Raw genomic sequence first — 17,626 nt, 5'->3', positions numbered from 1 at the left:
GCTAAACTGGAGAAGGCTGAGAAGATCCAAATGAATGATTAAGGAAAATTTCAGGGAATCAAATCTACTTAAGTTTGTCAAATGATAAAATTGACAAGGCCATAGTTCACAACAATTCAGGAAGTTCTGTGGACTGTCTTATACAGTAAGTCAGCACAGCTGGTCAAAATGGTACCTTCTGTCTTTCAGGCTGTGAAAATAAAGTCTTAGAGCAGATTTTTAAATACAGAATTCCTTCAGGCTGCTAGCATTCAGACTGACACAGTAAAAGTGGCACACAGCTCCAACCTGCAGTTTATCATCTGATGTGAAATAAGTAGTGTTTCACATTGAGAACCACAGAGACAGTGTTGTCCAGTCACCTTATTAACTACAACACGTTTAGGGTTCTATACCAAACCCTGAAAGAGATTAGCTCAGAAGTACTGTCGTCCTGGGGAGTTAAGTGTTTGAAGTGATGTAAGAGCTAAGGACCAGGTTTGGATTCCAGTAAGACAATAGATATTACATTAAACTTTCAGTAACACAGCGCTTTAGAAAGATAATCAGATGGCAATTTACAAGCATCCAAACAGGGCAAATGGAACAATTGTATGAAATTGCTTATGATTTCTTTTTTTTCACCAAGCCTTTGGAATTCAAAGGGCTTGGATGTTTAATTCTTTCGTTTTCATCGCCTGCTGTTATAAATCTATCATCTGTTAGATTGTATGTCACAAAAGACTGGATTTTGTTCTAAAAAAGGCCAAAGGAGCAGGTTAGTAGAAGCTGTTGGCCTGTTCGGTACTGCAGAAGAGGTATGTGGATGACAATCTGATTTAGAAAGAGAAAGCCTATATTTATTTTTATTACCATTTATTTCACTGAGGATGAGCAAAAGTTGACTGCACTGAAAAGTTCCTTGGGAGGCAAATAATACTGCTAATTTGTATTATCAGACTAAACTAATAAGAAATACTTAATAAACTCCAAAACTTCTATTGCTAAAACACAATGCCATTATTTGTTTTGGAATAAATACCAAACCTCAGGATACTGTTTTCGAGGTGTGCTGTAAGTACACCAAAGTAACAAAAAAAAAAAAGAAAAAAAAAAGAAAAAAAAAAAAAAAAAAAAGGAAGTGGCCTGATTCTATGCTAGCATGGTATTTTAAAGGAAGAGAAAAAAGCACCAAAATATGCAAACAAATACTTCAGCCTTGTCAGAGAGTGCCATTCTACCGCAGCAGAAAATGTTTTCTGGGGCTGGAATGTGTAACTGCCTGACAGCTCCTTATGTCAACAGAGTGTTTCCCATGCCACTCCATCTTCCAGTAACGGGTAAATGCATTGTGATGAAATAGTGAAGGCTACATCTCAAATGGTCACTTACAGGTCAACAAGGTGAATCTTTGTTTTCCACAGCTCCTTACATAGCATACTCAGATGTTCATGACTGTATTCTGCTCCCATCCCCTTTTTTGAGTGATTAAATCACTTGAGTTGAGGGAGAAGAAGGAGGTGACAGTTTTGCTACAACCTCTCTCTCTTACTCCTGCATTTGAGAGGAGACCAAGGATTGCAGGTGCAGGATGGAGAATAGGACTTACCCTAACTGTTAACAGATTTTAAATAGATCTGGGAGAAGCTTACTTCCTGGAGATGTTGCAGCACATTTCCTCGAATGGATCTACCTTGCCCTATGTAACAGGATACTAGCAAGTAGGTTGGAGACCTGCTGCATTCTGTGCACCAATATGGGTTTAGTGTCTGACATCACAGACTACATTCACAAGTCAAAGGAGTTGCCTTTTTTTTTTTTCCTGCTATTGTCATCAGTTTTCCTCGTCATCAGTTTTCCTCGTCATCAGTGACAAGGAAGAATTGCTACAGGAGACTGTCAACAACTCTTCTGAATTGATGCAGTTGTTACTGTAGACATGATCGCATATTTTGTTAGCATTGTTCACTTCTATTTCTGGGCCTTGCTTATTTAGATAAAGAAAATATCTTAAACAAACAAACAAACAAAACCAACAACAACAACATAGATCCTTGAAAAATCATAGTCCTATTACATGTACTCTGAAACTAAATTCAGTACATTTTATGTGACTATTTCCTGATTACATTGCAAGTATAGAGAATTCTAAGGTACAGATGAGGTGCTACAGGAATCAGAAATAACTTGTGCATCAGTCTGCCTCTTCCACAAATGTTACGTATCTTAGTATTTTAAGTATCTATCTCCTGCATACCCTTGGGGAACAGCAGATGGTAAGTGATTTGGGAAGGTCTTTAAACACTCTATGACAATTTCAACAACTGTTTATTGTTATTAATCCTAGCTCTTGTATAGCTAGTTAAGCCTCACCCAGAAAGCCTCACCCAACAGAGTTTATAAGTGTTATTATACTTTGGAATGTTAAGTGTTTTAGATGCAGTCTCTGCTGGGAGCTGTTATATAAAGAACAGGTTTTCTTCCATGAAACAAGCAAGTATTCAACACTCCACCTCTCCTCCCCCCCAAAAAAAAAGTCCTGAAATCATGCTGTATTATTTAACTTCTTAACAGTTTGTGATGTCATTTTTTATAAGTTAAGAAAAACAAATGCTGTCACATTCTAAGTCTGAGTTTTGAACAAGCCAAAATCAAGAGATTAAGTGTTCCAAATACTTAAACATTTCATCCAATTAGTTAGTTCAGTCTGGCTTCTCTATCTCTGAACTGCTTCCAATAAACTGTGGATTTGAATACAGAAAGATAAACCCATTGATAAGTTTCTACTACTGTACAGATATAATGTTGTTTTCATATAAAGTAATTTTAATGTTTTAACTTGTAAATGGATTCTTCATTCTTTTTCTATGCTGATTGTTGCATTTCTGTGATTTTTTTTTTTACTAATTCACTGTGCTCTCTTACTCTGAAACAGATTCTGAAGGGGCCTGATTCTGAAAGCTCTGAAAGACCACCTCTGGAATAATCAGGCGTTTGCTTGCTGAGAGTCTCCAACGAGAGATGACAATGATAAGTGGAGCAGCTGGAGTTAAAAGGTCGTTGTCTGCTCAGATCTCAACAGGTGAAATCCCATTGATGCACACACATAGCCAACAAAATGCTAGCTTTGTTTGTTTTAGGAAATGGAACATGGTGAAAGGAAGATGAGAAGAGAGGAGAGGGTAGTTGTAGGTGTTCTGCTTCACTGTTCTCGTTATTGGTAGTAGGGCGTATTTCTAGAGGTTGAATCCCCTTCAGCTTCACCATCTGGGATGGAACTACACTATCAAAACTGTCTGTTCTAAAGAAAATAATTAACTTTTCAAGACTAATGATTTTGGCTCACTAACATGTAATATTTGAAACATCACTGTTTTCTGCATAAAGTACTTCCTCCACTGGTTATTTTTTTTGAACTTCTAAGGTTCAAGTCAAAGTCATGCCAGCTATTAATTATCAAGAATAATCATGTTCGCTACTTATTACTGATTTTGAATATATGTAGTTAAAGATCCAGAAGAATATAAATCTGAAGATACTTACTCATATGATGTACTTCATCCACTCTGTATCTGAGCTAACACTACCTATGGAATGGAAACTGTCAAACAAGCTGAAAATTATTGCATTGGTGACAAGCAGTGGAAGAAAAGAAGACAAAATTTATGCACATATTTTATATATTCTTCGAAAAGTGCTGGGGCTCTTCACTGTTTACACTGAGCAGCAGGTGACATACAGGAACAAAGGGCTTATCTACCCTCTGAGACATCTGCGGGCTTCCATGTTCAGAACCCCCCAATCATCTCAGCAGGACCAAAGTATCACAACAACTTTAGATATTTATGAAAGGACAAACACATGCTGTTGCTCATTTTTGCAAGCACCTAAGTGGAAATTGTGAATATCTAAATGGCAATGTGGCCCCGTTCATAACTTCTGAGCTACTGGAAATCCTGGGTCCTTGAAATTAATCCTGCAAAAATACTGGGAGTGGTGGGACATCACCATTGTAGTGCAGAGGAGCATTTTGACTGAATATGGTGTGTGATCCTGAGAATGGTGTAGGAAAATGCCAAAAGCTTTGGATGTTTAATTTAACATCAACCTACCATGTATTATGCCTGCTTGGAGGCTCTACCTGAATTTAGACTTGCAAGTCCATATTCAAAAATTCATTTCCATTTCTGCAGCATGTAAATAAGTTATATAGGAAACAGAAAGAGACACAGAAAAGTTGTATCTTGTAACATCAAAGCAATCATGCTGGGAGGAAGAAGATTTTTAAGAGTGTACTCTGCCTACATTCTAAATGTGGAGAAAAGCATATTCTTGCTAAGCATGTTATTTGCCTTCTTCTGGCTAATGCTAAAAATTCTTTCCAAGTTGTTAACCGGTCTCTTTTTCTGAACAAGGAGAGTCATTCCTTAGGAAGTCTCCTTATGTACCTTCCTTCCCTATGCATGAAGCCTTGACGTTTTCTTTCATCTTAAAAGATCTTAAATCTTCCTAAGACTTCTCAGATCCCTGGGCTGATGATAGTGTAGATGTGAGACCTTGTGCCTGGCAATGTCGTTGCATGTCTTACAAAAGAATAAGAAGGATACTTCTGTAAGTTCTGTTAAGTTCCTCTCTGGCTAAAAATAGTATTGCCAAACATCTCCATGTCTATTTAACTGGGAAGACACTTTCAGAAAGTTCTTTTCCCTCCTCTCAGTCATTAATGCATAGCTCTACTTTTCTTCCAGACACAACTGTAAGAAAAGCTTTTTTTTTTTGTTATGTCATTTTTAGACAACAATTACACACTTTCAATATCAAAGAAGTGTAAAATCACCTGTAGCTAGAAACTCAGTGTGATAATAAAGAAATCTTACATTTTTTTATGCTAATATCACACAATTCATAATGTAAATAGTAACATTTGTCAGTACAACATTTTCTGACAATTAACATGCAGCTTGGTTTTACCTTGAACCCTCAGGCCCTTTAGACAGTTGTAAATGCCAGGAAATGTCCTCTTCATTTCTTAAAAGATAAGCATAGTTTGCAACATGAAACTTGTAAACAGCTCATTCCTGACAAATTGGATGTCATGTTTTGTTCAGCCAAATTGTGTTTCTTGGATCATGCAGCATTTATGACATATTTTAGACCACACTACAACATGCATATAGGAGCCTTACCCTCTATAATTACATGCTAATAAAAACAAGAACTGCTGAATGTTTACATCTTTGGCTAACTGTATGTCTTTAGAAAGAAAAAAAAATTCCAGAAGTTCATGTGTCATGCACATTCATAGGTTATTCTTGGGTGTACTTGAATAAGCAAGCACTTTTCAATTTAAACTACTATGCTTTATGTAGCTGTGCTTGAAAGAGCATTTCTAAAATGTTAACCATAGCACTTCTGTTTGTTGTATAAATAACAGGTTGTAGAGAGTTATCAGATGAAATAGGTTATAAATCTCAGTGCAAAGAGCTGTTACGATTTCACCTGCAGATCTGAGCGTGACACCCAATGTGTCTTGTCTGCACAGGGCAAAGACTTTCTCAACAATGGCTGACACAATGCACGAAAGATGAAGAGAGGTGTGGCAGTCTTTAGCCCATGTGCATACTGCTTCATCAACATAGATTTATTTAGGATTTCCATATGATTTATTTGGCTCTTCAACGAGGTGTGCATTTTCCAGGGATAATCCAAGTATGTGCCCAGACACTATGGAAGCATTCGAATAGGCTCATGGTGGGAGTTTTAGAAATGCATGTAATAATAATACATTTTCTTGTGGTTTTGCAAGAGACTTATAGAAGCTGCCACGAACCTTTCACAAGCAGCCAACACAAATTTGGCCAGGTTGATCTCATTTGATTGCCACAGCTTGCGTTTTGGTTGTTCTGTTAGCAGATGCTGCAGTTGCAGGTACTAGCCAGCACCTTCAGGTGAAGGATTGAAGGCAGCTAGAGAGCTGTATGAAGGGTCCGTGCTCCCTAGACCAAGCATCTGCCACCTTTACCTCTAGGCAGGTGTGAGCAGCAAGTGCTCACAAGTGCAGTTTGTGAGTCCTAGAAATGCTTACAGGCTTAGTAGCCAGGCATATCATTGAAAACAGACCAGTGCACCACAGTAGGAGGGGGCCCGTCCCTAGAGCTACACACACTGTGCCTGCCCGCCTGGCTATGCCTGCCTGCCTTCTGCTTGCCACTGTGTCCCACCCTTGCCAATATGCACTGTTCTTGCTCTCCACATCCCTGGCTGCATGCCCCATCCCTGTCTGTGTGCTCCATCCGTGTCTGCCCCAAGCTGAAAGGCTCATCCCTTACTGCATGCCCTGTGCCTGCCGATGTGCCCCATACCTACCTGAGCGCCTCATCCCTCCCCAAACACCACATCCTCACTTGCACGCCGCCTCTGTCTGCGCACCCCATCCCTGTCTACACGCTTCACCCCTGCCGTGCGCTCCGTCCCTCTCGAGCGTCCCGTCCCTGTGCGCCCCGTCCCTGCGTGCGCGCCGCGCATCCTCCGCGGTGCCCGCTCCGTCCGAGCCCCGGGGAAGCCTCGGGGGAGGCGGCGGCGGCGGGCGGGGGCGGACTGGCGGCGGCGGCTGCTCCCCGCCTCCCTCCCCCCCGCCCGGCAGCAGGGGGCCGCGCCCCCGCGCACCTCCCTGCCCTGCGGGGCCCGGAGGCGCCGCGCACCCCGCGCCGCTCGCAGAGGCGCGCAGGGGCGGCCGCGATGCAGGCGCGGAGCGGCGGAGCGGGCGGGCTCCGGTGCACCACTCCGGAGCGTCGCGGGAGGAGGATGGCGGCGGCGGCGGCGAGGCCACGCCGGGGTACCGGTGCCCCCCTGCTCGCCCTCGCCCTGGGGCTCCTCGCCGCCGCGCAGGTAAGGGTGTCCGGGGGTTCGTCCACCTCCCCGGGGGGCAGAGGCGAGTGGGGGCTTCTCTGCTCTGGGGAGGCGGAGAGAACTTGGCGAGGCGCGGCGGCGCGCTCCGCACCTGCGGCCACCGGGATGCTCCTGACTCCGAAGCCGGGGGAGAGCTGCCCCGGCCGGCGGAGGGGCTCCTCCTCAGCCCGCAGGTAGGTGCCGCGGCTCCCGCAGCCCGTGTCCCGCACGGACGGCTGGCGAGGGGCGCTGCCGGCAGTTGTGTTTCTGAGCGGACGTCTCCGGGAGCCTGCGCTGGGCTGGTTTTACAGCTCTCTGGAAGGAAGGATGGGAGGGTCGTTATTACAAAAGTTACGATACTGCTGAGTTTTGCCATATGCCGGGGTGAGGTTCTCATGCTCCTTCGCGGGAGGGAAATGCTCTACAAGTTGCAGAGCAACTTTGGGAGTCCCCTGCCTGCGTTTCTCTGATGAATATTTCGTTCTGAAAGCAGAGAGCTGAACTGGACCGTGTCACTGCATTTCCCTTGGGTGTAATTTACATCCTCTAACATGCTCTACAGGTAGTTTGCTTTGCTTAGTCATCAGTTTGCCATTGCCCAGAGTTTGTTTCAGACTCTAGCCAAGGAAAAAATACGAAAGAGAAATTTTTTTTAAAAAAATAAATAAATTAAAAAAAGGAAAACAGCCTCTGGTGATGCCCAATTCAGCCCTCTGGAGACAATAAATGAACTCACTTTCAGCTTTGTATGTGCCCTAAAGAAAAACAAGTGTGAACATGGCTTTCCTAAATCATTCCCATTTGATTTTGTTCTTAAATTTTGAAGATGAGCTTTAAATAAATAGTAGCACATTTGCAGTGAAGATGATGATCCTTTCGTGTTTAGGGCAATAGCTTAAAAAAATAGTACAGAGTCACTTGAAATAAACTTAGAAATGTTACTATCTGTATAACTTGAGGCTGCTGCTGAATTGGACATTTCTGGTGTCCTCTTGTGCTCCCGACCATGTATTTTCTCCTCACTTGAACCTCTGTGATAACGGTACATCCATGAGTAGGTTAGCCCACTTATCTGAGTAAAGTTCTTAATTTTGATAGAGAAACTTTTATATTAGATTACTTTGCCTTCTGTCGTTGCATCGCTTCTGGACCCCATGCAATACATAGTTCAAAAGGACAGTGCGGGGCCGTGGGGAATTAAGTGTGCTGCCAACCTACATGTGCAGGCATGTGGTCAGGACTGGATCATGACTGTCACTGGAAAAGCTGTTGACAACAGAACACTGCAGGGTGCGTTGGTGGCACTGGAACACCCCAGGAGCGCACAGACCTGTTCACAGAGACCAGTGTCTAATGTGATCTGGTATCTGTTTCTGATAAAGTCCACAAGAGCCATAATAGCTGTGACACTGCAAAGAAAACCTCATCTGCCACGTCCTTCAACCTTGCCACCAGCTCTGTTCCCAGGGCTGAGATTGGGCTGATGTTCCCTGGCACTGAGCTCTGTCCCTGCTTATCTTGGCCTGTGCACCTCCTTGCCTTCTTTTTTACAAGCACCTCCTCTTCGTGGGGAATTAAAATATCTTCTTCCTTTTTTCTTTACATGCAAACACAGAATATTCAGACTTACTTTGGAAAAAGTGTGGAAAGAGTGAGATACAGTGCAGTGGCTTGGGAGCTGGTACAGACAGGCAGTTCAGTTGCCTTTGACTTTTATGCTGCATACTTAGTTACACTAATTTCATTTTACAGTTATTGAGATAGTATTACACTTTAAATAGCAGAGTTTGGCTCTGCTTTCTGCCTCTAGTCTCAAATTTACACAGTGATAGTGTGAGTAAAATTGGTTGTCCTCATGGACAGCGTTTCCTAGAGCCAAGAATATAATCAGCTCAAGGAAGCCTCCTGTTGTTTTTTCTACCATTTCTAATGCAAGATAGTGGAGCAAATGGGGATTAAGGTTATACTTTACTAAGCAGTCACAGATACGTGTGTGTATCACAAAGAAGATATTAAAACAATTGTAATTCAGTGACACTGTATTTTATTGGTCTGAATTTTAGATTAAATGAAGATGAAGATCGATTGTTCTCATATACTAAGTATGACCCTGAGTTTAGGATTTGGATGGTATTGCTATACCATATTGTGATAAAAATTCCTTTGCCTTCTTTTTGGAAGGAGAAGTAAACTAAGTCTTTGAATTGTGTGTTGCTATTGCTATTTTATAAGTCTTTCAAGAACTAGACTAATTTGGGTCTTTTAGTTAGTAATAAATAGGATCTATTAATAATTATAGGTCTGAACTCTGTTTTCAAGCTATATTTTGGAATTAAGTGCTAGATTGGTGAGAATGACCTGCATTTCTACTGCACCATCCATTCAGTGCTCCCGTGGAATTTCAGTTTCATCTTCTTTTCCCATAGTTTTGACAGGGAATAGCTATCATCATTATTTATAATTTTGTCCTCCTTTAGGTCTATAAAACAATATGTTGGGGTTTAGTGGAACTTCTCTTAGAGTGATCTTTCTTCTACAGTGTTTTAAAAAATTGTTTTTTGTTGCAAATTCTGAAAAATACGGAAGAGATTGTAGTAGATTCACCAATAAAAGAACCTCAGATGTCTTTTTAAATTTCACTGTGACATAACAGTTATTGTAGAAGACTCAGATTTTATCTCTGTGTAAGATTCCATGTATGAGCTTCGTGAATAAGCACAGGCATTTTCACATGTGCTTGTGGCCTGACTTGGTATGAGCAGGTTTAGGTCTGGCAGGAGTGCAGGGAAATGTGGGCCAGGGTAGGATGAATTTTCACGCTAGTCTTTGTATTCCTAGATCTTTTGTGCTTCATATTTTTTATATCTTATTCAATTTTTATATTTACATAATATGATTGCTACAGTGTTTCCTTTTTTAGTGTCTATGAGGTGCTGTAGGGTGGCAGGGAGTGAAGTGGGGGTATTTTGTGTATTAGGAAATAGTCCGTACAGAGATGAAAGCATCTTTCTAAAACACTTGCAGGTTGTGACACAACAGTAGGTTACATTAAACATCTACCTTTATCTTTTCTCCAACAAAATACCAAGTAAAAATCCACTAAATTTTGTTCCACCATCCAGAGAAGACTATAGCTTTCATTTCCATTGAATTATGTCAGAAACAAAGCTGGTCAGAGCTACTGCAAACAGGAGTACACTCACAATCCCTGCATTTGAAAAAATGACCATGTTACAGTTAGTAAGTCAAAATACTTCAGTGTGGAAGCATTTTAGATGAGACTGTAGAAAAAATAAATGCAATAAGGACAAACTAGCAGAATACGAGTAGTAAATGTATGGAGTTCAACTAGTCAGCTAGCACTGATGTAACACCATGTTCCTACTTGTTTCACGTAAAATCATCTTGAAAGCAGTTTGTACCCATCAGAATAATTTTGTAGTGTGTTTGTTATGGATCTTGGTAGTTGTATGGCCAAAACTGTACTGATGACATTAATTATGGCTGTAATGTTAAAGCCGAGCAAACTGAAATTTCACCTTGTTGTGTAAGGCTTAAATAAACTTCCATTACTTTAATGACTGGAGTTGTCTTTTGAGCTTTCTAGCAGATAAAATGGGTTCCTGGTTATATTGTTAGCGAAATAAGACTCTGTCTCTTCTCCCAGTTAGAATCACAGAATCACAGACTGCTTGAGGTTGGCAGGGACCTCTGGCGGTCACCTTGTCCAATCCCTGCTGCTCAAGCAGGGTGACCTAGAGCCAATTTCCCAGGACTATGTCCAGATAGCTTTTGCATAATTTTAGTGACGGAGACTACACCATTTATCTGGGCAATGTGTGCCAGTGCTAAGGCTCTGAGTGAAAAAGTATTTCCTGATGTTCAGAGAAAACCCTTTGTGTTTCTGTTTGTGCCTCTTGTCCTGTGACAGGGCACTGCTGAGAATCTTCTTCACATCCTTCCTGCAGGTATTAATAAGATCCTCCTGAGCCTGCTTTTCTCCAGGCTGAACAGTCCTTCCCATTGTTTCCTCATAGAGAAATGATCCAAACTCCTCATCATCTTTGTGGCTCTGTGCTGGGCTCTCTCCAGGATGTCTATGTCTCTCTTGTACTGCAGAGCCCAGAACCGGACACAGGACTCCACCTGTGGCCTCATCAGTGCTGAGTAGGGGGTAAGGATCACCTCCCCTGACCTCCTGGCAGTGCTTGTCTAATCCAGCGTGGGATGCCATTCGCCTTCTTTACCACAAGGGAACGTTGCTGGCTCATGGTCAACATGGTGTCTACTGGCTCTGCCCCTGTTCCATCCTTTTCTGCAGACCTGCTGTTTGCTTGCAAATTTGATGGAGAGAAGACTGGGCTAGCTTTTTACCATGATGGGCACCTGACCAACTATTAATAATTTTTTTCAGGAAAGTTTAATGCAAAATTATAGAGCTAATTTTAAGAATTCAGGTGTATGGGGAAAAATGTTGTTTAAAACAGTTCTAATGACCTTTCCTTCAGGAAAGACCTAAGCTAGACCTAGTTTATCAGTGAAGAAGTGTTGAAAATTTAGCAAGTTGCCTTTTGCTAAAACTGTGGAAGTAAGACTCAATCTGCTTATGTTACAGGTCTCTTGGTATTCATACTATACAGCTCACTAGAGATTTAATCCATCAGCATTTTCACACATTTTCACAGGCCATATATAAATATGTGCATATGCCAGGGAAACAAGCTGTACTTCCTCTTATGCAACACCAGGCAAAGTCAGATTATTCAGAAACTGATGTTACACCTGGATCCTACAGTCACATTTTCATCTGGACATATGCAAAGGTGGGGTGAATAAGGGATTTGTGGCATCCAAATGCAAATAGAACAAGAGCTACAACAGATCAACAGATAAACACAAGGAGTGGGAATATTTTAGCACCGGTCTGATTGTACAGCTTCTGACAAGTTGTGTGGTCTCTGACAATATTATATGTTGCTCTCTTGTATGACCCTAATAAACAACTCTTCTGTAATAGCTTTTGCCTCCTTAAGATGAAAAGAGGGAAGCAAACTATATTTTTACTTTTATGGTGTCTATCTGATTTGAAATTTTGTCTCATTCCTCTTTTAGAACTGTATACCAAATTTCACAGATTTAAAGATATTGCACTATGTGTGAGGCTTTTTTTCAAGCAATAATTGGGTTGATAATGCAATCATACAGTTAGGTAAAGATATGGAATACTCTGTTATCAATTAATGAGTGATGGCAGAATTAATCGATCAACATATCCTTCAAAAAATTGAGCTATAATTTTTGATAATCTATATTAGATTGGTTTTATCATGTTCGAGTCTCATGTCCCTGTAAATTGTTTATACTGAAAAAAAAAAAAAAGTAACCGTTTCATTAAAATGCACCTCTGTTCTTGGTGAAGAAGTTCACATCAGGTACACAGAAGTGGACACTACTAGAACTTTATGGAAACAGCAGAGCATGTAAATTATTGCTACTAGGTGTCCCAAGGATTGGGGAATACTGTGTGGCTATTAGATAAGTGTGTGTTTTGCATTAGGAGCTTTCAAAATCTTGGTTAGAAATTGAATAATATCCTTAGACTTTGAGGTTACTTAACATGAAAAAGAGGTAAAAAACAGGGGGGGAGAAGATTGGCCCAGGTATGCTTTTAATCTTCTTTCATTGCAATCCACACATGAAGGATTTCACTCTCCAGTGTCTTCTAATTTTTTGCCCTACAAAATATGATAAATATGCCTTGCCTGTGATCAAACAATCAAACACGATGAAGTCCTTTAATGGGATGAGGTATGGTAAGCAGACTAGCAAGCGATTAGCTGAATTTAGCAACCACAGTATTCCCTGTATGGTTCTGTTCCTGTATTTTAGATCTTCCCATAACAGCTCAAGTACATGGGTGCGTGTTACCTTTGTGTACCTTAAGGCCCTTTGCACTCTGAAAATGTAGCTTTGTCCCAGCTGCAAACAAGATGTTTCTGTTTTAGTAAGCAATGTAACAGTGAAGTAACATGTCGTTTACAAGATGTGGTGAATAATGCCATGTGCAGCTGAGTCATGCCTCTATTAAATTTAATTAAACTCTTTAGTCTCTTCTCAGTCTTTAGGGCATGTATTTTGTATGCCTTTTGAGAGAAATGTGCAGTCAGCATAATTGTGGAACATGTATGTGCAAGGAAAGTTACCAAGAGGGGGAGAAATTGAAAGAGACAAGACAATGCAAGACCTTTGGGAAATGTACTAAATGGAGCTACATGAGGTACCTTAGAATAATTTGTGGGACGAATAGATCGCTAGTGCTGTTTGACACATATTTACATTTTTTACAAATAGGAGAAAAAAAAAAGGAAGGAGAGGAGAAAAGAAATTGCATAATTTGGATTGAACATAGAGGGGAAATGAAATTATAACAGTGATTTCTGTTGGATAACAGAAAGCCTCATTCTTTCTGAGTGGACAAGAGTAGTATTATATGTACTGCTTACACACCAGTGCAGGACTGAAGTAGGAACGGAGTGCGTGATCTAGCAGGACTGTCCCACCCCAGCCAATAGTATCCATCAGAGGAATTAAACAAAGCCTATTCTTGCATCCACGCTTCAGCTTGTTCATAGTCCTTTATGGCTAGGTGCCACAAATGATGACTGCATTACATCAGTCCCAGATATGGCTTGTGGAGTGTTGTTTGATGCTGTTACTTTTGACTCAACCAAATGCTTCCATTATTTTAATCTGCACAAATACATTTTTTAAAACTGACTCCATATATGCCAGTTCTTTCAATGAGGCATTTAAAAATGGAAAAGTAGATCTACACAAAACTGCCAATAATTGTTTCATTTGGTTTTGTTTTAATTTACAGATTAAACAGACATATGTATTGCATTGAACAGGAGACCTGCTTCTGGATTTTGACATAGTTATAATAATACTGCTACCCTCTGTGTAGCTCAAGTGAGCTGAAGAAACCGATTTATCTTTGGGCTGCACATATTTTTTAATTCTATGAAGAACTAATATGAAAGAAAGACTTCACGTATAAGAATGACCTACTATGTAGTATAGTAGCCAAAAACTAGTCCTGTGTGGCTTCAAGCTTTATTTTCTTTTATTTTATTTCTCTCAGTGGTTTTTGAGAGGAAATAGAGGGGAGCCAGACTCATCCTGACTTACGCTAACTCCCGAAGAAATGACTGACCTGCTGCACTGAAAAATGCCCCGTCCTTTCTGCTGTGGGCTTGGCTGAGCTATGTTGTAGTAGGGAAGGGGAAATGAAGAAGGGAAGATTTTTTTTAACAGTTGAATGACATTTCAAGCTTTCCCTTTAATTTCAGAAAATTTGATATCTAAGTGTTTAAAGTTTTTCAGTTGGCTGGAGTATTAAGGAGGCAGCAAAGGTCAGAGCTGAATGTCTCAATGATAATTTTGCTTAACTAATGTTTGGAAAAATGGTGCATTTGTAAAACTACTATTTTTTTCAAGGAAAGAATAACTGCTTCTTTGTAATAGGCAGTGTCAGTAACTTCATGGCAATTCACTATGGCTGACTGGTGCATAGAGTGGTACCTGGGACCATTTTGAAGTGAAAACAGCTTAATTTTTCTCTGAAGATTTGTTAGAAAATTCTCCCTTTGATATCTGACATTTTAAACATCTCTATGTTTAAATGAGAAAAAGCTGTTTTTGCAAAATCTCTCAAAAGAAAAGAGGTGTGCCTATGTAAAAGACAGAAATTAGTTTTCAAATATTTTTTCTCCTCTTCCTTTTACCTGTCTCTCTGAATCCTCTTTTGCTACAGCCAAGCTCCTGCTGAAAAGTGTGTGTTTGTAAGTTTGGTTGTAACTGATCCCAGTGAACTTAGGAAATTGGTCATGTGAATCAACTTACGTGCTTGATGATTTGAAGACTGTATTGAAGAGTCCTTAGAAAGGCAACAAGACCTCTGCATTTGATATGTTCTCCCCCATTGCCTTTTACTTCTAACCTCTAACTTGCAGGCAACGGCACTGTGTGTTGCATCCAAAAGCTTATTGTGAGCACTGTTGCTGAAGAATAATGTTTCACCTGCAATTTGTACAGTGGTTTTTCAAATTGTGTTTGGTCAAAGACTGCTGTCAAGAGGTAAACTCTTGAAAGCCAAGAGTTTAAATAATGTACCTATGAGTTTTTGTGCTGTACTGCAGTGATTGATGGAAGGTGGTGTTTATCCTGGAGGCGAGTGATTTTTTAACTTTGAATATAACCATGTTGGATGTTTTTCAGGTATAAGTCAGCATTATACTTAATGACCTGTCTACAATTATGTTTTTGTAGAAACTGTCCTGGTTAGGGTTAAATTCCCTAAGATGTTAAGCAACCTTTGTTGAGCCTTTATGAAGGACTATTTCAGAAGATTAAAGAGCAATTTGTAGATGGGTCAGAAACTTTGGCTTTCATGGGAATATTTGTATGGGTCTTTTGGTTGCTACTGAAGTTTCTTTTGTAAGCAAATGAGCTCTCTGCTTACTAAATTCCACATTTTCATTTTGCATATTTCATAAGTGCTTAAGCATTTTCATTTGCTGACAAAACGTACCCTTATCCAGTAGTCCTTTACAAGAATAAGCTGTTAGTACAGCCTTGCACCTGCACACCTGCTTATGTGGGACAAAGGTAGAAGTCATTAGAAAAAGATCCATTCTGAGTTTGAAAGCTACTTGTGCTCACTACTTCAGCCTTCAATTGCAGAGGGTAAAGAGATGTTTTAGTGGGTGATTTTGAGTATTAATTATGCACAACCAAAAAAGTGCTTAATTTGTGGTAAGCAAAACCAGGACACAGAACCAGTAAGAGCTGCAAACACTCTGTTTTTCTTTTGACCTAGAAGCTTGAGCTGTATTAACATTTTCATTAGAAAAGTGTTTTTGTTCTCTTCACTCTGTATTCATTCTCTGATACTTTCGGCACCAGTGTCATAACATTGTTATGATGTTTTGGTTTTAAGAGTAAATGAGTATACTGAAATGAGGACTATGCAGTTTTGGATTTTAAATCGAAGACCAGGAGGTGGCTTTATCTTTGGACTGCTTTATTTGTTCAGTTTTCCTGATTTAAAACAGTTTGGAATGGTCTGGTTGTGGAATGTATGCATTTTTAATGGCAAATTTTAGACATATCTGTCTTGGGTTAATCATAGTGAGGCCGTAGTGTAGAAAGGATTTATTATTTGATGACTGGCTTTGTCAAGCAGGTCAAGCATAGGGATTACCTGAGTGCCATTAACTTTTAATACCATTTGGAAACCTAACATAATCTTATTATGATAACTGAGGAATCTACAACACACTGAATGGCCACACGGTGAAGAATGTTTTTGTCTGCTTTAAACAACGAATAAGGGAAAGAACAGGAAAACTTGATGCTTGGTTGCTGTTCAGAGGGAGAAATACAACAGAATTCGTCAAACAGGTGGTAGTTTCCACACTTGCCTTGACTGACTGACCTGCAGAAGTCAAGATATAGCAAGCTGAAAAGTGATGTGCTTAACATTTCAGATAGATAATATGAAAACAACAACTCCCTGATTGTGGGAAAATGATCTTCCTAGATGAATATATGAATATGAACTCAACAAAATCATTAGGCTTATTGCTACAAGACAACTTTGGAAAAAGATTTTAAAGCTATAGTTAAACAGTCTGTAAAGAAAGGTCTACTTATCAGAAGAAAATTCTTAGGAAAAGCTTAATTCTAGGTATTTTAGAAATTTAAGAATCTATTCTTATTTTTTCTAAAAGCTTTTTCTGAATTATATTTGCAGTAACAAAAATTACTTTGTCAGGATCAAAATTATTATTAATTATTTGAAACCTCGTACCTCATATCAGGTCAAAGTGGACCATTCTGAGCTTAATTTAACTAGTGAAACCTGCAAGCTGTTCAGAGGATTTTGATGTGGTTGGGTACTGTTTGGCTATTTCTTTTCTCTCCAGATTTACAACATTTCTCGCAGCCTGTTTGTAATTTTTTTTTCTTCTTTTCTCTTTTCTTCTTAAATTGTAGTGAGGACATTCCTGACCTCAAATATCTGTAAGAGCAGAATATGGATTTCTGCTCAGGTGTAAAATGCTAAAGTTAGCTTGCACCATGTCCTTATTTCTCCTCTCCTGAAACTAAGGTGATGGAGCAGTCTTTGAACATGCTGATGAAAATTAAATTTTTGCATTGAATCTGAAATCCTTTCCAAGAAATCATAGCAGGTGTCAGGCGTGGGGTTTTTTTGTTTGTTTTGTTTTATTTTGTTGTTGTTTTTTGTTGGGGTTTTTTTTGTTTGTTTGTGGTGGTGGTGGCAGTGCTTTAATTTTAATTTCCTTAAGCTTAAACCTCAGCTTTCAGGAGAAATTTTTACCTAGAAAACTTTTATTCAGTATGTCAATTGTAAAGCAGTAGTCTTTGGAAAATGAAAAGCAGCTTATATAGCATCAAAACTATTTTCAACAGTAATGAATAACGGTAATTCCAGAGTCCTGCCACATGTCTAGCACTGACATACTGCTATTAATTGGTTGCTGACTAAAAGGAAAAAGAACTGATATTTTAACAGGATCCCTGAAATGTTCTGGGTTGCAGAACAACCCTTTTCCTGGTCTTGGAGACTGCATATTTTCATGTCAGATCACACATAAAGAATTCTGGATGTTGGAGTGCAGTTAAAATGAGTATTTACTGGGCTGATTTCAAACTGGTTTACTACCAAGAAAAA

Source organism: Nesoenas mayeri (assembly GCF_963082525.1).
Source record: "Nesoenas mayeri genome assembly, chromosome: Z".
Classification (NCBI taxonomy): domain Eukaryota; kingdom Metazoa; phylum Chordata; class Aves; order Columbiformes; family Columbidae; genus Nesoenas; species Nesoenas mayeri.
This window is presented reverse-complemented; position numbering follows the sequence as displayed.